The sequence below is a fragment of the Hesperophylax consimilis genome, chromosome 2 (genome assembly GCF_061612785.1).
Source record: "Hesperophylax consimilis isolate HC1 chromosome 2, BYU_Hcon_1.0, whole genome shotgun sequence".
Taxonomy (NCBI): domain Eukaryota; kingdom Metazoa; phylum Arthropoda; class Insecta; order Trichoptera; family Limnephilidae; genus Hesperophylax; species Hesperophylax consimilis.
In genome coordinates, this window is record NC_142837.1 from 16,821,714 (window position 1) to 16,829,089 (window position 7,376).

The window sequence follows — 7,376 nt, forward strand, 5'->3', positions numbered from 1 at the left end:
ATTACAAAGTTGGTGTTGGGTACGTAATGCTTGATTTATCTGTCATGTTTTTAAAGGGGTTTGTTCCCTCAATGTTTATATTTCCTCTGTGTGGTGTAATGTATTATTTTCCATTAATAAAATAATATCAAATATCAAATATGTATCAATGAATTGCCCAACTTCCCTCATTGCTCAGTTATCCTTCAACATACTATATGGCATCCAAATTTTCACATAGACTCCAAATAATGATAGTTTTACTTTCCCATAGGTGTACTGTTTTGTAATGTAAAAAGATTAGATACTTTGAGTATATATAGGTCTTGGGATTATGTATGAGAATAAGTTGACATTTCGTCCTCATATCGAATATTACGAGAGATGGGAAGGCTGAAAGAGATATTGAAAGAAGGGTAAATGCAGGTAATTCCGTTAATGGAGGACTGAACGCCGTTGGCGCTAACAAAAAATTGTCCAAAGAAGCGAAGTTAGCTGTCCACAACGGAGTGCTGGTACCTACCTTGATGTATGGAAGTGAGGCATGGAACTGGCAAAGGAAGGATGAAAGTAGATTGAATGCTGTTGAAATGAGATCCCTGAGGCGTATGTGTGGTAAAACCATGTTTGATCGTGTGAGGAATGTGGAGATCCGCAAAGAGTGCAAGGCTGATGTAAGTGTAATGATTAAGATTAAGAAAGGGACGCTTAGATGGTTTGGGCATGTAGAGCAAATGAGCGAAGATAGGAGTGTAAGGAGGATATATGATGCAAATGTGAATGGTAGCAGAAGTTGGGGACGCCCGAGGAAGACATGGCACGATCAAGTGAATCAGATACTCGAGTCGGGCCATGTCAAGAGTCAGAATAATAGAAGAGTATGTATGAGACGATGTATGAATGCGAATGAGGCAAGGAGTGTGTGCCAAGACCGAGTTGTTTGGCGGTCCGTCCTCTCTGCCTACCCCTACGGGGAAACGGCGTGATGGTTAGTTAGTTAGTTAGAATGTGGTTGCCATACCAAACAGTCTTTATTAAGGCTTTGGAATCGACTTTATGATATTGGCGCTATAGTAATGTAATCTAACCAAATGAAATCAAGGTGCAAGAATCGTATGAAACGAAATATGAAAATTAGCTATCGGCTGCTCGGCAATATTCGGAAATGCTCGGCCGTGACGTCACAAAAAAATCTGAGCGGAGAACCAATTTCAAATAAAGCGCCGAAACACCTGACTTCGGGTATGCTCGGAAATGTTGGCCCCGCCCCCTGTCGATTAGTCGCTGTGCATATAGCGACTCCCGAAGAATTGTAGAGACTTCTAGAATGAAAAGCGAGGTGTTAAAACAGAGCTCACGTTGATTTTTATGCGTATGCAATAATAGCCTTTATTTAAATTATAAATAAAATATATTTTTCATTTTACACGAAACATTTGTAATTATTAACGTTGTTTATTATGTGCGTATACATTTGCAAAACGAAACGCGAGCCAAGCCAAGAATATGCCTAGAATTATGGAAAAGAAGCGAAGCAACAGCAAAGCAGAAACTCACGTTTCGGTTCGCAAACGTATATGCAGCATTAAAGTTGGAGATACGAGCGAATATCCTTTTATTCATTTTTTTATAATTATTATTTATTTTGGCTTTCACCCATTAAGGGTGATCTTAGCCATACACAATTAACATTTTTTTTATAAACCAAATACAGCAAATGACAGAATATAAATATATTATGACATTATTGACCGGTCAGTGGTTGAGTGGGCATAGCGCTTGGGTCTCACCGAGCGTCGCGTGTTCGATTCCTCGGCTGGCTAAGTCCTCCATCACAACACAAGCAACATTTTCGGCTTTCTGTGATGGTAGTAGGAGATTTTCAAACATTGTTGGGTTATTCGTAACCCGGGAATGTTTGTCTTTCTTTTTAAAAAAAAAAAAAAAAATTATATAGATGATTATACAAACATAACAAAACGTAATATATAGGTATATTACGTTTTATACTTTATTACATTTTATATTTTATTTTATTTGTACTTACTTGAATCTCTGTATATAACATTGTAGTTATATTTTATGGAATGTATGGGATTGCACTCCCCTCCCCACATTCTGGAATAAACAATTATTATTATTATTATAAACCAAACATAAACATAACATAGTTACAAAATTATAAAAATAGGAACCTGTGTACAATAGTAATAATCTTTTTTCGGTATTTAACTAAACAGATTTTTCCAAAATAACTAGCATTTTTTTTTTAAACAGAACTATGAAAAAGACAAACAACATAAAGATAAATAAACATAACATAAGCATAACGTAGGTATGCATAACATAAACATAACACATCAAAATAAATACAGAGCTCAATACAAAACCTCGATACAGGCTTAGTCCTAGTGAAGTTAATTTTTATGAGAAAAAACGTGATTTATGCATAGTGAGATGCAATAAATAAATAAATACAGAGTTGGGATTAGTTATCAAATGGTAAATAGGAGAACTGAACAAATGTATACAGATGAAAGTGAAAGAAATGTGGTTAATATTCAGATATTAAGGCCATTTTTATAAATAAATTTTGCCAACAAAAGGTAAATTTCAGGAATGTTGAGATTAAGAAGACAGGGTATACTGGTAGGGAATTCAATTTCAAGTTTTACCAATTTATGCATTTATTTACCAACTTATTGAAGTTTGGAAATTCGATAGTCCCAGAGTATCCTCTGACCCACAATCACAGTACGGCGAACTGATTATGTGGAACCTGGCAAGATGGCTAAGACAACAAGTGTTACCCAGCCGCATTTGGGCTATGGAAGAAATATATTTTTTAGGCATGGCAGTGTAGGTATTTGTGAAACCAAGGCTTAACAGGATTAGAAGGTTGAATTAATGAGTACTGGTGACCTTTTATCAGATAGGATGTTTTCTATTCAGAGGACCATTGGAGTTGGTACTTAGTTTTTAGAATAGTAAAATGGCCTCTAACCGGAATGGGGATATCACTAAACGGACCACGGGCAGTGGCTTCCTTAGCAATATAATCAGCCATGTCGTTTCCAGTAATACCTAGGTGTCCCGGAATCCAGGCCAGGACTACTGATGCACTAGCCAGCGACATGGAATGCAGTAGGTCCCTGATCCAGTAGATTAGAGAGTCGCCACTGGAATTGAGTGGGGACGTGCTTATTTTTCGTAGCGAGCTAAGTAAGTCTGAAAGGATGAGTGCGTTTTTAATATTTAATGATTTGACAAGTTGAAGAGCTTCTATGATAGCTATGCATTCAGCAGAGGAAATGGAGCATTCTTTGGGAAGTTTGTGTGGGAAACACAATTTTCTGTGAGGCATATAGACACTGGCCCCGCAATGAAAATCCTGACTGAGTTTGGAACTATCTGTGAAATTTTTTATATAATTTGGCCAGTTGTTTTCAATAATTTTTTTAATTTCTGCATTATTTGATTGAGCTGCGTTTTTAATGTTTTTTTTTTTACTTATTCCTATAAACTGATGGACCTTTGGATAGATAGTAAGGCTTTCATAGGGACATGAGTATAAGGGAAGAGATTCATTGAGATAGGTGTATGTAGATAAAACCAAGAAAGAGTTGTAGCAATCATATAAAAGGGGAGGGGAATGATTTTTCCAAAAGGGATTCGAATTAACATACTTTAAGGATTGAAGTTTAGGAATCAAGGGATGGGATGTTATTGAACGTATTTAAAAAATATATTTTTCTGCTAGGCATTGCCTTCTTATATGTAAAGGAGGTTCGCAACATTTTACTTGCATTGTGTTGATTGGGGAAGATTTCACGGCCCCTAAGATAAGGCAAAGAGATTTTGACTGTATTTTATCTAATTTATGAAAATTTGAAGTGGACATTGGATCAAACAGACAAGATCCGCAATCGAGATGGCTGCGGATGAGAGCATTGTATAGAACAAGGCTGCCCAACCCCAGGCCCGCGGGCCACAATGTGGCCCGCGAACGAATTACAAGTGGCCCGCGTGAACCATTTTCAAAAAACCCGCCAATCCGCCAATTTGAAAAAGAACGAGAATCAGCGACGAAAAAATCTAACCTGTTGAACTCATTTTTTAAACAAAAATACACCGGTTTTTGACATATTTTTTGCGTCCGAAATGGAATCTTGTAGCCACCCCCCCCCCCCCCCCCCATGGAAATCGAAAAATTGTTAAAAATATTTTGTGGGGAGCACTCATTTTGTGGGGAATTATGTTTTATAGAAATTCTCTAACAACCCCCCCCCCCCCCATGGAAATAGGAACCGTCAGGTATTCAGTGGCCCGCCAGTGATTCGAAATCGTCAATTTCGCCCAACTGTTAAAAAGGTTGGGCAGCCTTGGTATAGAAGTTTTAAAGATGCTGGGAGAGATCCCCACCACACTCTGGGTAGAAATCTTTAAAAGGCTTTTGTAACAACCTGATTTAAATGAGTGTTGCAAGTAAGTTTGGAGTCCAAAAACATCCGCAGGAACTTAACTTTCTTAGAGATAGGGATGGCTTCATCGCCAAATCTCACATAAATATCCGGGACCTTTCATCGACGAGTGAAGATGACAACTTTGCTTTTGGAAGGGGAAAGTTCAAGGCCATTACTACTTTACCATGCCAAGAGTTTTTTAAGAGCTTTGTTAATTGCTGATACTGTGATGAAAAGATTGGCAGATATTTTGTAAAACGTTAAGTCGTCAGCATATTGGAGTTTTTTTTTTTTTTTTTTAATATTTACTCCACACAGGAGGCCCTGAAGAAAATAATTTCCCTCAGGGCCTATGTCATCTTTGGGGATGCTGTGTGGAGGGTCTTTTTGTGGAGAGGAAGGAGTTAACATGGGTCTTGAAGAGTCCCATGTTGTAGGAGGGAGGAAACACAGAGGCCGGCAGTTCGTTCCACAGCCGAGCTGTTGAACTTAAGAACGAATCGTAGAAGCGACCCGTTCTCATGTGACAAGTGTCAACTGTGTACAAATGTTGGGCGCGCGTTTGGCGTGTATCCCGACTACGCACCGGTGCCAAAGGGATCAATGACGCTAGTTCCTCAGAGCATCTTCCATTGTAATACCGATAGAACAAGGACAGCATACCTACCTGACGCCTGTGCTCTAAAGATTGCAGTCCGTTTGTTAAGATTGGGGAATCTATCAAACGGACCGCCCGTTTCTGCACAGAGTCAAGGGTTTTTTTCAGGTATTTTGGGGCTCCAGACCAGAGATGGCTGCCAAATTCGACAGTAGGGCGCACTTGCGATTTGTACAGGGTGAGCAGTTGTGTACTATTAAAGTATCTGCGGGCCCTGTACAGTACGCCCAGCTTCTGAGAGGCCAACTTTACTCTGGCTTCGATGGAGCCCCCGTACCTGAGCTGGTCACTTATAGTTACACCAAGCATATCAATGGAAGGCCTGTTCGGAAGATTGCTTCCGTTGAAGGAGACTAGATTATCATTTGGATCCCTTTTAGACGTTGTTGTTTAAGAGTATGTTGCACATGAAAATTAATGGATTTTTCCAGATCGTATGTGTAAATTTTTTTTATTTTTTTATTTTTTATTTATTGAATTTTTTTTTTATACATACATGGTTACATAAAATATTGAAAAATGTATAAAAAATATTGAAATAAATGTACATAATTAAAAAAAATCCCACGAAGGCGAAGCCTGAGTGTGGGTATTATAAGTATTTTTATCTTATTTCTATGGTTTAAGTGAAGATACAATATTAAATATAAATTTAAGTTATTTTAAAAGAGTTACTGTAGAGATACAATACAAGAAACTAAATCATGTAACATGTAAAAGTTTTAAAATAACACAAAAAATAAGGTAAATACTAGTTTTTGAAGACATCTTAAAAAGTGAATTAGCAGACAAAGCATTACAAACAATAAAATATATCCGCTGTTTTGTATGTATGTGAAATAATAAAAAATAATGTATACATTGATATAAATGTTACAGATAGCTTTGCTAAAACTTATAAGAAAAAAATATCTAGTTCAGTGTTTTTTAGCCAAGATTTGATGTACTTTTTAAAAGATTGAAGGTTTACACACGTGTCCCTTTTAAAGGTTGTACATAAAGAATTATACATTTTTGGAGCAATAAAACTAATATGCCTTTGGGCCAACCTGGTTTTGCAGTGAGGCACAGCATATTCACAAGCGCCATGTCGTTGGCTGGCACGATTTGAATTTTTAATAAAGTTGTTTGGTCGCGTATAAATAAATTTAAGACATTGAGCACTATAAGTCTGCTTAAGGTCCAAAATTTCAGTTTCTTGGAACAATTGTTTAGAGGGATAGGATTTAGTCTTTTGGTACATTATCTTAATAATTGATTTTTGTGCAATTTCTAGTGGTTTTACATGATTGTTGAAAGTTCCGCCCCAGCCAATTATTCCATAGGAAAGAGATGAATGAACTAGTGAGTCATAAACTAGTTTCATGGTTTTTATATTTACTACATTACTCATTCTTTTAAAAATATATTTTAGGTATCTCAATTTGTTAACAGTTTTTTCAATATGGCTGGTCCATTTAAGTTGACAATCTATAGTTACACCTAAATACTTAATAAGTTTTCCAGATTTCATCTCCTCACAGTTACAGAATGTGTTTGGGTTACAATTTACGTTATGAAACTTCAAATTAAGATTGGTTTTAGGAGCCGACTTCTGTGTGTTATAGAAAGGAATACAAATAGTTTTATCATAATTTAGGGTAAGTAGGTTTCTATCTAGCCACTCTTTGACAATAGTAATACATTTGTTAGCTTTATTAGTAGTATCTTCCCATGATTTTCCTTGGACTGTTATTGCAGTATCGTCAGCAAATGAAAAAATTTTACCAGGTATTTTAATATTACATAAGTCATTTATATATATTAGAAAGAGTAACGGCCCCAATACAGTTCCTTGTGGTACACCATGTTTTACTAAATCAAAATTGCTCAAATATGTTCCAATTTTTGTGCATTGTTGGCGATTCAATATATAATTTTGTAACAGCATGAGACATTTGTGTTGAATTCCAATGTTGGATATTTTCTTTAAGAGAGTTCTATGGTTGACTGTGTCAAAGGCTTTCTTTAAATCTAAAAAAATGGTTAAAGTTTTGATGTTTGAGTCCAGGTTAGAATAAATGTTTTTGGTTAAATTAAATATAGCATCATCAGTACCTAGTTTAGTTCTAAAGCCATATTGGTTAGGTGAAAGGAGTGAGTTTGATTCCAGAAAATCGACGATACGTTTTTTAATGCATTTTTCTAATATCTTAGACAATTGAGAAGTTAACGTGATTGGTCTGTAGTTGTCTGTTTTACATCTAGGTCCTGATTTGTGTATTGGGATGATGTTA